This window comes from Coccinella septempunctata, chromosome 8 (genome assembly GCF_907165205.1).
Source record: "Coccinella septempunctata chromosome 8, icCocSept1.1, whole genome shotgun sequence".
NCBI classification, from domain to species: Eukaryota; Metazoa; Arthropoda; class Insecta; order Coleoptera; family Coccinellidae; genus Coccinella; species Coccinella septempunctata.
The window spans coordinates 22567201-22589379 of NC_058196.1; the positions used below are offsets into that span (position 1 = coordinate 22567201).

At 37.8% G+C, this 22179-nt stretch overlaps 1 protein-coding gene across 9 annotated transcripts in view; it reads right to left on the reverse strand.

Moving 5' to 3' along the window:
• Nucleotides 1-22179, reverse strand: part of LOC123319325 (protein lap4-like) — a 123880-nt gene that overhangs the window by 67297 nt on the left and 34404 nt on the right. The window lies entirely within an intron of this gene.

Consider the following 22179-nt stretch of genomic DNA (forward strand, 5'->3'; position numbering starts at 1 on the left):
CATCACGTTCATATGATTGATACAAATTGAGTCAAACCAACCTTATAAAATATTCCCAAACAAACCAAAGTTCATATCTTCATAATTTTTTTCTGATTTTTTCAAATTAGGTCCATAATAACAACGAATGGTTTTAGCCATACGATTCTTTTTTCCAGTTACCGCTTTCAATGGAACATCAATGTTGTATGAAATGTAATAAGGAAAACATCCATCACGAGTAACTGAATTCTGTCACTGACAAATAATACACACTTCGAACAAATATTTCCATTTTCCCGACTCCTATTCCTCAACTTCACGAGATTTCGCTCGAAGAGAAAGTAAAATATATTGAAGCAATCTGTTGCCACGACCCTGGGCGTCTGCCCGTGTGTACTTTTACTCGAAATGTCAATTTAGCGAAGTGGGATCGTGCATCCATCCACGATCCTGTAGATGGTTTCAGGTGTACAAGATATAAACCCAATCGCACGTTCGATTTAGTCTAGCTGTGTTATGCATAATCTGAAAAATCCCGTAGATCGTATCTCAATCAATCCAGAGTTTATAATAGGTATCTTGGTGGTGAATTCAATTCGCTCTGCCTGCCTGAATTGAGAAAATTGAGTGACGCCTTCCTTCACTAAATTGCGATATTTTCTAGTAACCGCGACCGTTGAGGTATTGAGGTGTGTCAACACTCCACCTAACCGTTAATTCTATCAAAATAAGAAAAAGAACTACAAGAAAATTCGAACGTTCGAGCTAGTAGAAAAAACATTTCAACCCCCACTTCATACAGCTGTCACCCTCATGTAAAGCCGGCCTTAGCAGCGCAGACCGCGGTGTAACACAATTTTCTCGCCTCCGGTAAAGTTAACACCGCGAAAACACATAGTAGAAACAATTGGAACTTCACGAGCAGACATAATGAGAGTTTATCTGCCTTTCAGCTGTCAAAACTCCGACAATAGGAAGTTCACGTCTGTGAGTTACAAATGTGGACCGGCATTTACTGGGCGAAAAACAATTCTCGCGGTTTGTTACAGACAATGTTACACCGTTAGACGTCATTTTTAACCACGGGAATCAGATAAACGAAGCGTGGGAGGTGTTGGAAAGCGAACCCCGGAGTTATTGAGATATCGAAAACGATATAGCGACTCGAAAGAATTAGATAGAAGTGGTAAAAAGGAGTATATGGCCTTCGGTCCTCCATCCAATCACGAAGAAATTGGATAAGAGGATTCTGTATATATGTACTGGGTAGGTAGTTTCTTATATTCGACACAAGGTAGAACTCATTGAAGTGAAACATTTCCCTAAAAATTGCTCAAATGATGGCAGTGTCATCTTACCATCAAGTCTAATGTGAATCCATGAAATTAAAAATAGTGGTGCACATTACTGTTCGTCTGCAGTATACTCATCAGGCAGGCAACTCTGTATGCCATCACGAAGGTCAGGTGAAAATTTTTTGCTACAGGATTACCTTATCTTCTGAGACTCTAGGATTTTCACTCCCGGTTTTGTTGTAACGACACTGTATTGAAGGTGCTTTTTGCCATAGCTGTCTCGATAATTGCAGACATGAGTATGTCTGTGAGAGGTGTTGGAATAAGATTCAGATTTGATGGAGGCCTATTTAACCTGAAGAGCCTCAGGACAAAAACCCTTCAAAGCTTATCACGGAACTTCAATATGCAGACAACTGCGCACTTATCGCTAGCAGCCCAGAGGATCTACAGATAATGCTGGACACCTATAAACATATATACGAAGCTTTAGGCCTTAGACTCGATATCGACAAAACCAAAATCCTGGTAAGTCTCCCAGAAAGCCTTCAAACACATATCAGCCTGGAGAATGAAATCCTAGAACAGGTCGAGCGGTTCAAATGCTTGGGAAGCTTTATAAACACTAGGGCTAACCTAGACACGGAAATACACAACCGTATTAATTCGGCATCACGGGCATTCTGGAAGCTAAAGGTCAGAGTGTTTCAAAATCACAACCTCAATCTGAAGACCACGACAGCTGTTTACAAAGCAGTCGTCCTCCCAACGCTTCTTTACGAATGCGAGAGCTGGACGCCCTACAGGCGACATAACAAACAGCTTGAACAAACGCAACAACGTCATCTGAGACAGATAATGCACATCAGATGGTTCCATAAAGTTTCGAATGCAAAAGTCTTGCAACGCGCGAGTTGTACAACAATTGAGACTCAAGTAACTAGGGCTCGACTCAGATGGAGCGGCCACATTCTGAGGATGCAAGACACAAGACTCTGTATGGCTAATTGGCAGAGGGAGCCCGGAAACCAGGAGGCCAGTATAAGCGGTTTAAGGATACACTACATCAATCCCTAAAATCAATTAATGCCAATCATAACTGGGAACAACTAGCGTTAGACAGGTCAGAGTGGAGATCGATGGTGCAGAGTTATAATGGAGACTCGAGAAGAATTCAGCGGTGGCCAGATCTGGTTGGTGACTATCCACGCCCGGAGTGTGGAAGGATCTGTAGGTCACGGTTGGGTCACTACAGTTACAGAAGGCACACAGTCGCAATTAGCCCCTACAAATTATAAGTCTGTTCTTTTTTTATATCTTTTTGTAGATTTATTCCCGGTAACAGGATACGGCAAAGAATGAATGAATGAATGAATATGTATATATTATCTATTAATTTTATAGATGAGTTTGAACTTTTTCAGTCAAGGGTATAAAAGTATTGAAATGCACCAACAGTTACAATATAAATATTTTTGAAAGATACAGGCTGTTGAAAAACCATTAAAAATGTTATTTTTAGTTCTATTTCACAAACGGTTTTATCGAATGAAACGAATTTCGGAATATAGTTTTTCAATCATTTGATGAATATTTTTCGAACACAAAACACAAGCTATCATCCACGTCTTTCAGTTTTCTCATTTTGACCATTACGTACCATAAAAATAACAAAAATTCAAAGAACCAAACTCTTGAAACTAAGTTGGACGCTATCTTATGAATATTTGATCGTTTTGTAAAATAAAAGTATTCTTCATGTTTCCTCGTATAATGCGCCGTTATCGAGTAAGTTGATGTTCAAAAATTATAAGGTATTTGTGAAATTTGAAAAATTGAGTACTTTGGCTGAATATAACTCTGAAAGATCCACAGATGTGTAGTGTCACAGATTCAGCTGGTTATTCTGAAGGTAATTCAGTTTTTTTAAGGGTGGCACAGCTCATTGAGAAAACTTAAAATGGCCATATCTTTTTATCAGGGCCAAATCGGAAAAAATGGTACCTATAGGAAAAAAGTGTTTCTTTTGACCTCAATAAACTAGTGTTAAAATATTTGTAAGAGTCAAAGACTAACCCTGTATAACAGTACTGGGGTAATCAGATGAAGCTGAAGATTTTATCGACAATCCCATCATGAGGGCTTGAAACATTGCTTTCTTCGCATCTGACGTTACAAATTGATTAATCTCATGTCGTTCGGTTATCAGAACCCGAAAACAGAGGAGCAATTCTTGTACTCGTTTCCAATACTTGAGGGCATAATCGATAAATAAATCAGTAAAAATGATGACTTAATAAAGTAGGTTCTTCTGTACGATGCAAGTTTAACAGGGAACATTCCTCGAACGACAATTTGGAATAATTACTAGAAATTATCTTGTCTTGATGGTGTTAAAATTACGAGTACCAAGATCGCTGGGGATCATGAATATGATAATGAGATAATTAAATATTATTTAGAGCCACTAAAGGAGAATATACTGTGGTATTGAGGACCCAAGTGACTAGCTTTCCATGGAAATAGTCCTAATTTTCATAATCCATGTAGAATTGTCTGTGGAGAATCTCAAAATGAATTTACGTTAATTTTCCTGCAAGAATGAACTTGCTGTATCCAAGATAACGTTGCCTGGATTCTCATTAGGTGCTCCCTGAGGTAACAATGCCTAGGAGTTACGAAATATTCTTGCTAAGATCCAAATACTTTTTAGTTCTAGCAGGACGGTTCCAGTTTCGTCGTAAGATTCCTCCAGAGTATCTCAAGATTTTTTCCTTCTCCTGAAACTCTTTCTTGGTACATTTCCTTATACTCCTTTAATGGCAAGTGTATTGGCGTTGCATACCATTTAATAACGTTGCCTAGTTGTCTCTTCACCGCCGATTGTCTCTCAATAATAGAAAACGAGTCAATGAAGCATTTATTAATGTCTTTAGTGCAAAGGTCGTCACGGGTACATGCACGCTTTAGGCTCCCTCAGAATTATCACCATCAGCACAGAGGACAATCAAATATCCCAGTGGGCGTTACCTACCGATAGGTACTTTATCATGCTGCTACGTATCTGGCTGTAAACCACGTATAAAATATTATAGCTTTGAGGTTATAAGTAAGAGGATGTCACTGTTCGAATTATCGAATGGGCAGTAGATTGAAATCGTGGATGGCGGCATGTTTACGATCGCATGAAGTGCGAAGACGCATATTGTGTTGGCAGGGGTCAAGAGGGCAATGTTGGAATACCCTGACATCTAGCAGCTGTTACTGCTAGCTGTCCCATCTCAAGAAGAATTATCGTCTATTTCAGGGAGCTATCACAATCTGGGTAATACGGGAGGTAATTGGTTTCGAGCTTATTGGTTCTCCTCAGTGCATCCTTTGGAAGAGAAGATATATCACCTCTACGATGCAGATATGCACTGCGCAAAAAAATTAACGCACATTCTGAAAATCTCAATTTTAATGAAAGTTAACTCTACATTGACTTTATAACTTATTTTTTATGTTCTCTCGGGAAAGGTTTTGAACGAAACAAGACACATTAAATGGAAGAAAAATTCAGGATTTCACCGAATCTTATGTGAAAGAAGAGAAATGAACAATTTCCAAATACTGAAATGCTGATAAGTGATTTAATACTTGGTATTTCCACCCCTTGCGTTAATAACAGCTCGGCAACGACGGTTCATACTCAAAATGAGTGATCTTAAAATGTTCTGATCTAATCCTTCCCAGATTTCTAAGAGTTGGATTCCTAAGTCATTAAGAGTAGCTGGATGATTTTCTGAACTTCTCAGCATTCTATTGAGGTTGTCCCAAACCTGCTCAATCGGATTGAGATCTGGACTTCTTGCTGGCCATTCCATTCGAGAGACTTCAACCTCTTCAAGGTACTCCTGAACGAGGCGCGCACGATGGGGTCTGGCATTATCGTCCATAAAAATGAAATTTTCACCAATGGATGGAGCAAATGGCACTACATGCTCTTCAAGAATGTTCCTTATATACTTATCAGCATTCATAGCTCCATTATCAACGACCACTAGGTCTGTGCGAGCAGTCAAAGATATTCCACCCCATACCATAATCGATCCTCCCGCAAAACCAGTAGTATTCAGGAAATTGCACTGAGCATATATTTCATGTGGACGTCTGTATACAAGGGAACGTCGATCACAATGGTAGAGGCAGAATCTAGACTCATCTGTGAAGAGAACTCTTTCCCAATCGGCCTCTTCCCAATGGATATGCTCTCTCACAAAATCCAAACGCGCCCTTCGATGGGCTGGGGTAAGAGCTGGGCCTCTTGTCGCGACACGAGGCCTTAAATCATATTCTCTGAGGCGATTTCTTACTGTCTGAGTGCTAATTTGCACCTCATGAGTTTGCTCAAGCTGAATTTGAAGGAGGCGAGCGGTTGCAAACCGTTGTTTCAACGAAGAAACTCTCAAGTAACGTTCTTGAATGGCAGTTGTTACCTGTGGTCTACCCTGTCCTGGTCTTCGGACATTCATACCTGTCTCCCTGAATCGCTGGACACACTTGTATGGGAAACTCTAAACCTTTCTGCAATTCTTGTGTATGTCCACCCTTCTTCTTGGGTCGAATTGCGTGTTTCGCGTTGCATAGCGATCGAGTGTAGAAAATCAAACGAAAGAAAAACTATTGATCACTAGAATTGATCGAGAACAACTGATTTCAGAATGGAGCAAATCCATTCAAAATCTGATAATATCATCTTTTTTATTCCTGCTGGGAAAAAAACATCTGTATTGAAGAAAACCGTTGAAAGTGGATAACAACAGCTGGTTCACAAATTTCCTTGTTTAGGGACGTTCTTCTGACACGACCTGTACCTTTAACTCTTCGTGTACCGCCTTCTTGATTTCAAATCCCACAACAACATACAATCGTATTTACACTTATGTGTAACTGTAGAAATGTCACTTCATAAATTTATATCGACGGATGTTATGCATCTGACAATCATATACCTCAAATTTCTTCACAAAGATAGAGTTTAAGTCAAGGCTGTGAGGCTGGGAATTTAATGTCCGCTACCCGTACCTTTTTTCACTTCATACCCCACAAAAACGCCCGATAAGATAACGAGTTTCATCTCATTATCGGCTAAGATCTCGAATAGATGCATCGCAAAGAACCTGACCACGCATTCATCGTCTATTAGCTCTTTCCCAATTACTGTTATTTTCATAATGAACAGTCGTAAAAACAGCGAGCCGGAGGAAGTGGCTAAATTGTATGTCATTAACGCGGAAACTCCTCTCCAGATTAATCATCCTTATCTGCGATCTCTACCTTCTCCAATCCCCCGGAAACAATGGAAAAATTCCGTCATATTTTCTGCGTCAAATGATGCCGGTCATGTCTTCGCCGATGAAAGGCGAAAAAATGCGGGCTCGATGATGGATAGGATAGGTCGGCGTTGGCAGAACTGTACCATTAATACCTGTGGTTATGTTCGATGCGAAGACGGAACAAGCATTAACGTTTCAGTGATGAGGGTGGTCCGTAGGCAACTGAAACTTCGGTTGATGGTTTTTTAGCTTCTGACCTTAGCGATATAATGTGGTTATCACTACATAAGAAAGGGGTGCGAATTCCTCCAGTGAATATTTTGATGTAGATATGAATTATTGTGAAATTAAAAACTATTTATGCACTTCAGACAATGAGAGGTAATTTTAATCTCTCATTTGAGCGGCTAAAGTGGCACATTCAATCCCTATCATGATTTCCATTCAGATGAAAATCCACCGATTAAAACTCGTGAAAAAGTAGTAATACATCTATATATACTGTGTATACTATAGTTGGGGAGCCGACGATGCTAAATCGTGGAGACCTAGTGGACTTTGAAGATTAGATGGTAGAAAGCAAAAAAGGTTCTATAATGTATGCACTTTCAGCGGTGGGGAAAGTGTCTACAAAAGAATCTTCAGGTGAACATACTCGAGCGTGTCAGATTTTCATACAGGTGGTTAATCTATTGCAGACGTGTTGACCCATTAATCTGATACTAATCAGGAGGGGTTCTTAATTTGACAGTTTTACATACTCTTAAGCTTTTTCGAGTTAGAGGGCGAGGAGCTTAGCCACGCATGCGAAAGGCCAAGATCAATGTGGAAACCCAATCTGATGTACATTCATCGCTACATATCTCGAAAACGTTCAAAAGTAAAAAAAATTGCTTCGGACAAAATTTGTAGAAAATGTTATGCTCAACAACTTTCATAATGAATGCGAAAACAATTTGAAGCCCAGGGGAGGAGATAATTCAAAATCTAGGTATCTCCCCTTTCATTAATATGATGACACGCTCGAGTAAATCCCGAATTTCCCTCTTGGGCTCCCCAACTACTATGTGTGATCCATATCAGGGGAGGCTATTAGCCATTTGGTTCCGCTGACAGCGTAACTCATGCGTACGTTTACAGTTCCCATCAGATAGCAGGGTAAAAATTCAACCGAGAGACTGCACTTACAAAGCAGTGGTCCTCCAAATGCTTCTTTACGAAAGCGAAAGCTGGACGCCCTACACGCGATATATTAAACAGCTCAAACAAACGCAACAACGTCACCTAAGACAAATAATGCACAGCAGATAGTTCCAAAAAGTTTCGAATGCAGAAGTCTTGCAACGCGCGAGCTGTACAACAATGGAGACTCAAGTAACGAGGGCCCCACTCAGATGGAGCGGCCACATACTGAGGATACAAGACATAAGACTGCCCAAAATAGCTCTGTATGGCGAATTCACAGAGGGGGCCCGGAATCCAGGAGGCCAGTATAAGCGGTTTGAGGATAAACTTACTGCATCAATCCCTAAAATCAGGTAATGCCAATCATAACTCGGAACAACTAGCGTTAGACAGGTCACAGTGGAGGTCTTTGGTACACAGTAATAATGGAGACTCAAGAAGGATAGAGAGGCAGCCAGATCTGGTTGGTGACTATCCATGCCCGGAGTGTGGAAGTATCTGTAAGTCACGGTTGGGTCTCTTCAGACACTGGAGGGCACACAGTCGTCATTAGCCCTAAGAATTTTTTTGGTAGATTTATTCCCGGAAACGGGATACAGCAATGAATGAATGAATGAATCAGAGCTTTTAATAGGCCTGCAGAGGCTGCGTTCCGCTGGTTCCTGCTTCTCTAGCGGTCGCAATCAATTCTCTCGTGTAGACTTCGACTACATTATTTCTCTGAGAGGGATGATTATCCCTAAGGAGTTAGCATTGATTTTAATTTAAATTCAACGATTTCGTGGTAAACTCAAATTTTGGAAACCGCGATGGTTCTTGCTAGACGATTAAGTATATTTTGGAAACTATGTATTTTCAAGGAAAATTCATTTCAGAAAAATATCATTCTTTATTGTATTCAAAAAATATAATTGATTTACTGTGAATACTTGATTCAGATAGAGGGTTCCGAAAATTGATACTTTTGACGTTTACCAAGAAACAACGTCTGGTAAACATGAGCCTGACAACAGAGAATGGGCTAGAACAGACCTTAATCCATATCTGACATATCCGCCGCAAGACTGAAGTCATCGACCAATGATGATATCATCATCAGAACACCCTGTACAGCAGGAAGTGCTCCTTGAACAAATCCCCATATCGCCAGCAAAATTGAACCATTAATACCTGCGGTTAAACTGCTTCGAGAGCAAGGAAGAACTGCCCATTTATCCTCGTGTTTCATTTTTTCCCATCGTTCTAATGATCCTCTTCTCAAGAGCCCGGATTTTACTGTGCACGATAAAATGCGCTTGACCATCGCGTAAACAAGGAAATCTACTTCGACCGGGGCGTAAAAGTGGGATTTAATGCCTTTATATTTCAGTTTTTACGCTGAAACCGGCAATACGGAGAGCCATTACTACAACACGGAAAGGTAATTCAAGATTCATTTGAAAATTTCCTACGGTCCCCTTTTTCTCTTTCTCTCGATCCAACAAAATGCGAAGACGAGGAAATTCGAATGAGAATGACGAAGGAAAAAGTGCACAGAAATAAATGATCATTATTTCTGTATGAATTTTTTTCTAATATTCCTCTCGCAATTTTACCAGATTCCAACCAATATTCATGGGCAGATTATGTATATGGTCCACTAAAAAAGGGTATATACAGAGTGATTCATTTAATAAAGGTGGCGACCAAAATTTATAATAAGCCAATATCTTCAAAACCACAAGAGGTTTTTAATAGGTAATTAATAGTATTTGGCGATCTGTCAGTAGGTTATAGTTATTCATCCCACCACAAAGAAAATATGGAAATATGGCCTGAAAAAATTTTTGCGGATAGATACTGTTTATCAAACTTGATTGGAATAAATTATTCAGTAAAATTCTTCACAGTCACTACATTAGTTTGATGTCTGGTTGAAAAATAGTGTAAAAATATGATAACGAACGCTTTCAATGTCATGTCTCGGTGCTTTTACTCTATTCACTATACTCATTTTTCAAATCATCACAGACACGTGATTTTTCAATTGAAATGATTATTCGTATCCACAGATAAAAATATCATCTTGAAGAACAACTTCGCATTTGTAACATTTGTATCCTTTGAAACAAGTAGGGGTAAAATTCTGATAGCATAAATTTTTTTCTGAAATTAGTCCTCTGGATATTGTACTTTATGAATTGCGAAAGCAATTCATTCATTATTCAATTCTCTCATACTCCAATCAAAGATTCAAAAGATATACTGAAGTGCCATTTGAAATGAGGAAGTTTCCAATGTAACTGGAAGTTTCTAAAATCTGAAAATATTTTAGGGAAAAAGTTCATTGTCCAAAACCACAACATGCAAATTTTCATCACTAAATTAAGATTTTTTTTCCTTAAACGTCTAATAGGAATACGTCAATCTATATTGTACACCCTGTGTAAGTGCGTTGTTTGGAAAAAATCTTAGTGGTGATTCCTTGTCAAGAAATAGTGGGAAAAAAATGTATTTTTAAGCGGCCCCTGCTTACATACAGCTCCCTAAAGATGGGAACTGAAAAGCAATTTTCCATTCTTTTTCTTAGCAGTGTCTGCTGCTGAAAAAATTATATGAAAGACCCACACTATTTTGTGACAAGTAATCACCCCTCACAATTTTCGCAACATTTCATCAACACCCTGTATAGAAAATCGCTATTGAATAATTATGTTGAAAAACTTATTGACCAAGCTAAATGAAGGATTTTTTAAAGTCTGGGGCCTGTAGCACGAAACTACTTAGCATTTTCACACTTTTCTAATGAAAGTTGCACTAAAAATATTCAGAATACAGATTGAAAGGTCAATTGAAAACTGAGAAGCACAGCGCAAAAATAATAGCATTCTTTTGTTCCAAAAAATTCATTTTTCAAATAAAATTTCAGATAGGACAAATTTGATGGAAAAGCTGAAAAATAGTTTAGTACAATACCCTGTCAAGTGTCAGTTTTTTGTAACTGTTATTAAATTTATTATGTAGTGATTATCAACCAGGTCAGTACAACCAAATTATGTGATTATCAATGAAATAATTTTTGATAACATGCATGTTGAAGAATAATCTTAATCGTCACATTATTTATTTTTCTGAATGTTGGAATCAAGTATTTTTTGAGCAGTTGACGGTAATAAAATTGATTGAAATAAGTTGTCAGTCAAAAAACTTGGTAAAAATAATATGGTTTGTACACAAAGGGTGTTTAATTGTAGGAACCCAAACAATGTAGATGTTTGAAAGAAATTTCGCTTGAGAAAAATAAATACTAGTACACTTAATGAAGAGTCAAACCGAATATTCCGCATGCAACAAGTTCCCATTTAACTAACCACCAAGCAGAACTATAAGGTTTCTCATAACCTGTTAGTCCAAATTACCCAAAAACCAGACAAGAAAGAAACCACATTAAACACCAATACGAACCACATCGAAAAACGTGCTCGAAAGTCAACAAACGCTTCTTCCCATCCTCCGGAAATGCATCTCCGGATCTATTTCTGAACGCGAATACCAGAAATACCTAACAGCATCCTTCCGAGCACGCTTCCCGTGTTAAAACCACGAAAATAAACACATGCAACGTGTAAATGATTTATTGAAAATATTTACAAAGTCAACGTCAACAATGGTACGTCGGAGTCTAATAAAAATAACCACCCACTTCGAACAGATATTTAATATTTACAGAACAATGGTTTGCGTTGACGGGTTTGCGATCAGGAAATTATTCGGCATCATAAAACGGTTAATAATTATTACTGTTTCATTGCTCCACGATGTCGAACTGAATTTCGTCGTTGTTTGCGATTGAATGGATGGAATCGCACGAACAAAGCTGGTTCATTGTTGGACATTCCACAGCTTACTTTGCTGCGTTATACAGGATGTTTCGTCGGCTAGAGAAAGTGTTCCACAGGGTGGAATAATATTTAATACTATCGGATCTTATTTCCTTTAAAAACACCCCCTTTCACTGCAGAACACCTCCCTTAACGAACAGTGGTAGCATACAGTGTGTCAATTTGAATAGGTACCACATTCAATATCAATCCTGTGAGCGTTATGACAGCAACTTCAAAAATCTTAGCTAGATCATCTACGAACATTGAAAATTCGTAAAGGGTATAAACAATGGACTTCCTTAGGCAAATGATGGACTGCGACCCGTTTGCACCAAACGCACTTAGTGTTAAGTGTCCCTTAAAATGAACCCTTAACTTACATTACGTTGCACCAACTGTTAAGTGACAAATGGCTAAAGCTAGCCTTAAATTTAAGCGCTCTTGTAATGACCACTTAGGTATTTAAGGATGGGATTCTAACCTAAAATAATTTATTGAACTCATAAACTGGCTACAGAACTGTATGGTTTTTCTAATAACGTCAAGTACCTTTTATTTGAAAATCCATTTCATTATCAATAATAATGCTAATTCAGTAACAAAAAGTTGTCACTCTTTGATAATAATATAATAGTTTACCTGACACTGACTGACAAGACAATAAAGTTAGGTTAATGAAATGACAACGATCATCGGCAACCGACCAACCAATGAAAAGGCTTTATTGGACTAGGATGAAGTTGCACCAAAATAAAAAACTGAAATATCACTAAATATGAAAACTTAAGGGCCCCTTACTCAAGATTCTGTTAAGCCGCAGTCGTGCAACTGACAATAAATTTAGGCGTCCATTAACTTTAAACTACGCCTAGTTAAGTACTCATTTTAAGGGGGATTGGTGCAATCGGGCCTGAAACTGAGATATATCTTGACATTTCTGTCAAAATTTCGAAATTATACCCACGTTAATCGTACAAGCAACTTATCGTGGAAAATTTCACTTTTACTGATCAAAATATGTGAACTAATCGGTTAAACTCATGACCTGGTGGGAAAAAACTGTATTCGTCTCTTCGGAAATTCCTAGAACCATTCCGTGTTATTCCGAGACCTGAATAATTGAAATTGGCCGATGGAGATATATTACGAGCGAACATAACCTCAACATGCAGACACAGAAGCGATAAATTTCGTACGTTTACCGGTATTTTTAGTGGGTTCAATACATTTCGAGTGGGACCGTTTTGTTTTACGCCGCTAGTTCAACAGTGCAGACGTGAAAATTTTATGATGAAACGTAAAATCCGTTGGGGATTTAGATCTCGACGGTGGAAAGCTACAAAAATTCGGAGATTGGTCAGGATACTTCTATTATACGAGTGAGCATGAGAGAATTGCCTCAGCGAGAAGGAAAAATAGATCTTCACACCTTTTTTATTTATAAATTTCCGTTGTTTGACGAAAGGCCCAGAGCCAACAGAGAGTGATGTTGAAATTGAAAAATTCTTCCCCTGTTCTTTTTTATCTGTAAAATTTATAGTATGAAATTTTCAAGGGAAGTATTTTTAAAGGGAGTATTTTTATTTGTCGATCGCAAAGATCCATTATTCAGAAAAAGGAGCCAAAAACCAAGATTTTTCTTCAGCTTCGAGTAATGGCTTAATACACAACCAGTTAACAGGTGAAACATTTTTCAAATCTTTCTAGGATTTCTGGTTCTGATAATGCCATAAATACGTATAAGGTAATGAAGATAATAAAAAGTGTCCCGCATGAAAAACAGCTCTATTCGAATGCCATAATAACCCAATCGCAAACCGCAAATACCAACAGCACAAATCTTACAAATAATGCACCAACAGTTCAATATCCGCTTCGAGTCAACCGCATATCCATCGGATGGAAGTTGTCCATTCTTAAAATCTTTGGTTAAGTGAGGTAAATTAAGACTAAAGCTAAATTTCAAGCAACCATCTCAGACAGATAAGCGGCACCGTTAGCAAGACCACTAGCAACAACTAGAATGAACTAAAATAAATAAATAAATAAAATTCGAATCGAAAAATGCACAACCATCTGTTAGATAGAACCATAACCGACATGCATTTTTGGTTAATGTACAGAGTGCCAGGAAGTATCTTCACACATACACTACTCTCACTTGCATCGTCGACAGCGGTGGGATAGTATTCTTTACCAAGCTACCCTAATTCGTTTAAACTTCTTTTTCTATACTAATACATCTCAAACAATGTTATAAATATAATTTTTATCTTGCATCGCACCCAAGACTGTGTGAAGATACCTCCTGGACACGCTGAATCCCCATGTAAAAACTACATTCGGTCAACTATGAATACTCGAGCGATAACATACAATACCAGTGTGAAATCCGAAGAACTTGTGTGACATTCTAATGAAAGTAATGCGTTCGAATTTTTCAGACTTGTCATGCAAATGCCTTCGACCAAGTCCAAGTGAATGTGTATTGATTTATTGGTTATTAACGTCGCTCGTTCACGACTGATTTACACGAGGTTCGAGCCTGTATATCGGTACACGAAGGTCGATCTTTGATCAGCAATCGAATCAATGAAAGAAAGTTCTAGTTCGAGAAAATGTCAGGCAGCAAAAGAGAGAGGTGCTAAGATCGCGAAGCTAAAATAGGTTAGGTATGCTCCAACGGGATTCCAAACCATATGCGCAATGGGTTACACATCACTGCGCATCCAAATGAGAATGGGTGGATTGTCTTGGAGCCCGATTGGAGTGAAACCCCTAAGAGGTTTGTATGTGCAACAAAGCTTAAGTTAGAAAAAGCGCTACAGGAACATAAAAGACTATTTTTTGCATAACTACTTTTTGATTGTTCGGGAGGAATTTCAAATATAAACAATAACTTCCCCAACCATCTGATCAGTGTTGAATGTAGGTAAGCCTAGAATAATTGAAAGGTAAATTCCGTAAGTCTGTTTGTTTGTCTGCAGAACCAGATCTCAGATCTCCATGGTCCCGTACTTGAAATTCAATCAAATTCGAATTTATAGGGGTTGCATCTCAGCCATGTTGGATATTTTATATAGACAATTTTTGTTTAAACGACTTATTTTGATGAGTTTTACCATCTGTCGAAAAAAAGCCTCACCTTTGAAAACACCTTGTATGTCAAATTCCTGAAACTTCGGTGCCATATCTGTCCCAGAGTAACCGTAGCAACCTCTCTGAAATTCTCTTCTTCTTCAGAGAAATATCAATGTCACATCTGTCAGTCGGGCGGCAATTTTGTGTTTTAATTTTCGGAGTATGGACACAAGCTCTTCTCTCTCATCTAGTAGGCGATGATATTTCCGCATCATATTTCATTAGTATCAGCCAAATCAAGCTTTGTTCGACCTTTATTTTTCTTCAGTTAGACCATCGTCGAAGCATTCAACAATTCGCATAAGTTTCCACCTACAGTCCTTCATAGATTTCTCAGCTCGTCCACTGCACCAGAATTCGAACCTACAGCGCCATTGTGATGCTAAGGATCGACCCGGAACTATGCAAGTTCGGAATTCTTTCAAGGCGCGAAACACGCCCAAGAGAATAACGAATTGAATTAATGTCAAATTCGCTAAACAAACATGGGCTGTATTTACGATCGAAGATTGCCTCGATAGGTCGGAGAATAAACAGAGGGGATAATAATTGTATGCCCCGACGTAAAATGCTGGTTGTTTTCCTGGGTAGATGAGGAAAAATGGAGGAAGAAAACAATTTGTTTTCCCGACAGACCTGTTTACTGTTACTACATCGATTCACTCGAACGTTAATAGGATTGACATTTTTGGATAGCCCTAGGTGTGTTTGGGGATAATTAAGTGAATGTGATAAATTCATAGAGAAACCTTAGCATCTAAGGAAAATTTTGTATATAGGATGTATACGTTTAATGAACAACACCCAGAATGTACCTAACCACAAAGTTAGATGTATTCTATGCAATATCAATAGTGATTGGATGAAATATCTGCTACCTACCCCTAGGTACTATTCAGAGGGTATTTAAAGAATTGGAATATTTGATGAGAATTATTGAAAATACTACATCTTCACCAGAACTGTTTTTAATTTGTGAAAATTCTTGTTTTTAGTGGTGCCCCCCACATGAGTACTCAAATACTTTCAATACTTTTTGAACTACCCAGAGTACTTCAGTGCAGCAGTGCCCAATTCGGCCACCACTATTTTTCGTAAGAAATAAAGGCTGTAAGTTTTGGAGGAAATTCGTTAAATTTTTCAAAAATTCTTCTATATTTTTAGGACCTTGTGTTCTTCATTGTGGGAGTTCTATTAACTGGACAGTGTGCAGATTGTTAAATTTGCTAGTTAATCAAGTCATGACATAATACATGTAACTTGCGTTTGTGTTATATTTATTCGACAAGAAAAATTATTTACAGTTTTGAATCTTTTTCATTCACTATACTTATATCAGGCATTACCGAATCATCCGCTCTTTTTGAACTATGAAATGAACATGCAATCAATTACGAGACATGAACATCATTTCAACCATAGCAGAAATAAAATTATAAGAAAGTGCAAAACATAAAACATATATGTGCTATTGAAGATCAGGCTTATTTTATCGATAAAATTAAATTGCCCACATCACATAATATGACACCCTGTTTCTCATTTTCGCTACCAGCTCCGTTATGTACAATATTTTACCGACTAAAAGCGTAGAAGATTTAAAATAACTACGAATAACATAAACAAGTGGAAAGCAGACATGTGCAAATCACGAAAAGTTTGAAATGTTAAAAGCTGAACCAAAGAATATAAATTCATAGGAAGGTGAGTTGTTGTGGTGGCTATTTCAAATGTTTGAAACTGATGGAAAGAAAAAGGAGAAAGTCAAATAGCATATTTTTTAAACTATTCAACAAACGATATGAACACTACAATCATAGGTGTAAACATGGAATTATAAACATTGGAGATCAAGGTTGAAAAGACTGATTAAAAAGGTTATTGTGAATTGTGGACAGTTAAAGCGCTTTATTACTTAGCGTCCATGAATTATGTAGAATGCAAAAAAACCTTCTGATCATTGGCAATTTTTCATACTCTATATGGTGCATAATTCATTGTCGGCATTTAATTTTTCCCAACTAATTTGAACAACGTGTATTATCTACCTGTACAACAGGTTATCTTGTTTATCTGTTCAATTCTTAATAAAATTATTGTATTTGTGAACTTTTTCCTTTTCGATACGTTCTGCTTTATTTTCATTTCTGTGAACTTTTCAACTAACTTGAGGGTATCTCGCTAATTTTGACACATTCAACTTTCGTTTAGTTTCGCCATTTGACTTCATTTGACTCGATCTTTGGTGCAAGAGGAAATAGATTTTCCACAAAAACCAATACTGAGAATCAGTGCGAAAGTAATCTTCAACAAAAGTTTTTTTGATGGCGATCTCCAAGTTCATCTGCACCGGAAGAGCTTCAATCTTCTCGCGAGATAACAAAATCTTAGAATGACCTGAATACCGCACCTTCGATCCAAAAAACGCAATCACACAATACTGGTAACCCAAAAAAGTTAAGACGAACTGATATCGGCATTGCATGCCTCACTCGAATATGCAACCGTGACAATAAACCAAGATAAGATTAATCTTGTACGAGAGGAAGCATTGCGCAACATGGGTACAGTAACAATATCGTTAAGGCTAATAAATTTCGAGTCTCAGAACTCGGGAACCAACGAGCATGTCGCATGGTACCATTAAATCCACTACACGTCTAGATGTATTAAGGCAGCCACGGCCATTTATCACAGTTGAAATGTGCTTATCTGTTTCTTAAATCGGTACGAAAGACATGGGAGTAACCCATTTCGCGTTTTCGACTACTTTGGTTGTATGATATCACAGCTATGAGGCGGGTTTTCAGATCGCCAACCCTCGTATAAAGATCGTGAATGTGTTGATGGATAGTCTGCGGGCAGTGTTCAAGCATTTTCTGTTTCAACAATTTTTCCAAACGATTAGCACTAAAAATATTCGTTTGGTGGTCAGTTTTTGTAGTAGTAGATGAGAACTCATTGAGGGTGCAGTCACTAAATTATTTTTACGTAAAAGATTAAATCTTTTTGTTGACAAGAAAATACTTCGAACTAAAATGTGTAATGTGAATTTGTACCTGATATCGTAATCTGAATGTAGTACGTTTCGTGTTGCTCATTATTATTATTCAAAAATACAGCTTAAACGAGTTGGATAGAAATTGTAGATACAATAGGAAGTGTAGGAAGAAGGAAGAGTAGGAGATAACAAGGTGCAATTCAACACCCTAAAAATAGAAAAAAAACTACAAATATTTGAACAGTAAATTCATGAGGTCAAAAGAAACACTTTTTTCCTTTACAATTTTTTCCAAATCGGCTCGATTTCAAAAATACAGGCTGTTGAAAAACCATAAAAAAATTATTTTCAGTTCTATCTCACGAACGGTTTTATCGAATGAAATGAATTTTTGAATATAGCTTTTCATTTATTTGATGATCTTTTTCGAACACGAGGTATTACCCACGTCTTCCAGTTTTCTCATTAACATATCGTACCATAAAAATATCAAAAATTCAAAGAACCCAAGTTTTGAAACTAATTTGGACGCTATCTAATGAATATTTGAAGGTCTCGTAAAATAAAAAACGCTGGCATCATTTCTGCCGTGATCTGAACGCGTTCCCAGACTTCTCAATTCGTTATACGTTTGTTGTTCGCAAAGCGAATCGGCGTACTGAATTAGGGAAAATATGGGACATATGCTATTGTCTTTGTCTTGGTTTCTATCTGTTAATAAAAGTGTTCTTCATATTTTCTCGTATAACGGGCCGTTTTCGAGTAATTTGGTGTTCAAAAATTGAAAGGTATCTATGAAATTTGAAAAATTGGGTACTTCGGCTGAATACAACTCTGTTTGAAGGATCCACAGATGTGTAGTGTCACATATTTAGCTAGTTATTCTGAAAGAAATTTTGTATTTACAGGGGTGGAACAGCTCATTATAAAAACTTAAAATGGCTATATCTTTTTATCAGGGCCGGATCGGAAAAAATGGTATAAGTATTTCTTTTGACCTCAAGAATCTACTGTTAAAATATTTGAACGAGTCAAAGATTCACCTTTTATGTACAGGGTGGGCAAAATAACACATTCTCGAGCTCTTTTTTCTTGACTAATCTAAAACTGAAAACAGATCTATCTTAACGTTCATAGATTTTGAGTTATGAACGAAAATAGAGAAATTGTCATTTTAAATGAAGCTGGATAACTCGCTTATTTGAACTCGTATTCGAAACCTGTTGTTACATTCTACAGGCACTTTTTATGACGAATTCGAATACGATACATATTATTAAATTTTTTGATCCTGTCATTTTCGAGATACGACAGGGATTTCTGATTTTTCAAATGTAAACTATAGTTGAAAGTGCCTCCATCTTATTGAAATTTTTTTGCTGATTTAAAAAGGTATCATATGTCGCTATTCACATGAATATTACATGAGAAAAAAATTTAATACTTTTTCCTTCATTTAAAATGACAATTTCTCAATTTTCGTTCCTCGAAATCTATGAACGTTAAGATAGATCTGTTTTCAGTTGTATTAGACCCGTTTGCACCAAACGCACCTAGTGTTAAGTGTCCCTTAAAATGAACCCTTAACTTAAATTACGTAGCACCAACTGTAAAGTGACATTTAAATGGCTTGAGCTAGCCTTAAAATTAAGCGCTCCTGTAATGACCACTTAGGTATTTAAGGGCGAGATTCTAACCTAAAATAATTTGTTGAACTCATAAACAGGCTGCAGAACTGCTGTGGTTTTTCTAATAACGTCAAGTATCTTTTATTTGACAATCCATTTCATTATCAATCATAATGCTAATTCAGCAACAAAAAGTTGTCACTCTTTGAAAATAATAATAATAGTTTACTTTACACTGACTGACAGGACAATAAAGTTAGGTTAATGAAATGACAACGATCATCGGCAACCAGGCAACCAATGAAAAGGCTTTATTAGACTAGAATGAAGTTGCACCAAAATAAAAAACTGAAATATCCCTAGATATGAAAACTTAAGGGCCCCTTACTTAAGATTCTGTTAAGCCGCAGTCGTGCAACTGACAATAAAATTAAGCGTCCATTAACTTTAAACTACGCTTAGTTAAGTACTCATTTTAAGGGGTATTGGTGCAAACGGGCCTTAGTCAAGAAAAAAGAGCTAGAGAATGTGTTCTCAGTTTTCTTCTTGCTGCTATAGTTTGCGACAACCCTTCAGTAGACAAAAATTGGTAATACCTGAACTACAACTTTTTCAACCCTACGAGAAAAAGGAAAATGCAAGGCACATTACGGTCATCTTTTTTCGATAGACTAATAATGCCATGTAGTTCAGGTATCACCAATTTTACCCACTCTGTACAAGTCAAAGAGTCGCTGTATAGTCGATATAAAGTCGGTATAGATTAGCCATCCAATTCCACCACCACCACTTTGTCTTTGAAGCTTCTTGCCTCCTCTATTTCTACTCTATGAGCAGAATATGCGCTTGTCCTAATAGCCCTAATGCATGTACAGTTAGGTGGTTGACGGGCAGGGTCACCTAGCGTCATTAAACCCCCCTACTTACCGAATCACCCCGAATGGATTATCCGTTTGCGGAATCCACCACCCTATCGCAGCGACGCCATCAAATCATCCCCGACCGCGTTATTATCTCAGCCTCCGGTATGGTATAACCAAATGAAGCGGGTTCGCAGATTCGATTCGAAAACTCCAACGATACGGTTTGATGTTGGGCCGCGGCGGGCGAAGCCGTAAGCCACGAGTTTGGCTGGAGGATCTTAAGCCCATTTCGCGTTGTTACCGGAAGCGGGGCATCGTAATTAAACTTTGGAAATTGAGTCCGTACATTAGGCAAATGAGGGGAATGCATCGGTTGGCCGTAGACGGCGGGCGCTTTGGCGGAGGCGTTTTGAAACGGGAGGGAAGGAGAATCGGATTTCCATCGGGTTTATTGAAGGTTTAATTGGAAAATGTATAGATGCTTGGTTATTTAAGACGAAGGAGGAGATACGGGACTCTCGCAGAGCTTACTAATTAGAAGGATTCTTTTTTCACAATTTACAACAAACGGTTGGATCTGTTTTTTGGTGAAATATCTTAAAAGCAATGTGATTCATCCCACAATACTTAGACAAAGTATTTATTCAAACAAATAAAAATTCGTATGCGTTTTGATTTTGCTACGACAATTAAAAAATCGCGTGACCAATCCTTCTCGAGTGTTTGTGGCTGGAATCTCGAGAATAGCCAGTTATAAGTTGCGTGGTCACATGATAACAAAACCAAAAAAGTGGTTCATCGCGAGGTACTCCAATGAGAGAAATGAAAACCATTCGAAAACAAAGAATTCGTGCAACAATGACCGCCCAAATGAAGGAATGTGTTGCCGACATTTAATGATCTGCATCGATATCAGTGAATCTATTTCAATGTAATGAGGGCTACCGCGTGTGAATTCGCCGCTAGATGTGCTAGTGTAGCGTGAGGTCCAAATCATAGACTCAACTATATGATTAATATTAAGTTTATGGTCTCCATATATCCATAATACTTTTATTGATATTACGTGTTTAATGCTATAAAAGAAGTGAAGCCAAATCATTGTCAGAAAGGAACTTACACACATGACGAACAAGATATTGATTAGTAATCAAATATTTATTTATTCAATTTCTCCAATATTATGATCTGTGAAATGACAAGTCCCCGTCATCGTAAATAAACAAATCTTGCATTAGTTTGTCTATGTTCAGGACCTCACTCTACAAAGGCGCCAACTGGTGAGCAAAAAAACGGTAGCCCCCATTGAATGATATTTTCATCTTTGCACCTTAAGCCCGTTTGTAACAGCCGAGAATTCTCTGGAGAATTCTCTACCTAATTTCGGTAAGAAAACGGCAGAGATTATTTTGTATGCAACTTAACAGAGAATTCTACCGAAAGTGCGCATGTAACGGTACATAATTCACGGCGCATGAATTCTCGAGTAAATTTTCTAGAAAATTCTCGGCTGTTGCAAACGGGCTTTAATTATATCTCATTCATCTCTTTCGAAAAAAACACAGCTATGTTGATAAAACGTTTCATATCATCAAGGCGATACAAAAATAACCGGGTCAGCTAGTTTATTAAACGATATGGAGGAAAATTTCATATTCTTCGAATATTCAACGACGTAATTGTCATAAATCTTTAAAACGTCAAGAACTTCACGTCTCGTCAGCACAAAAGGTGTGTGAACATGCACATAAGCCAGCTTAAAACGTCGAACGTTATCAACATGTTAATGCCGGTCCACTCTACTTGTGCTACTCGTGTGGACGACTGCTCAGCCGAGATACAAGCGCGCGAGCCTTACGAGCTTGTTGTCGGTGCATCGAAGAAAAGGATCGCTATGCAAGTC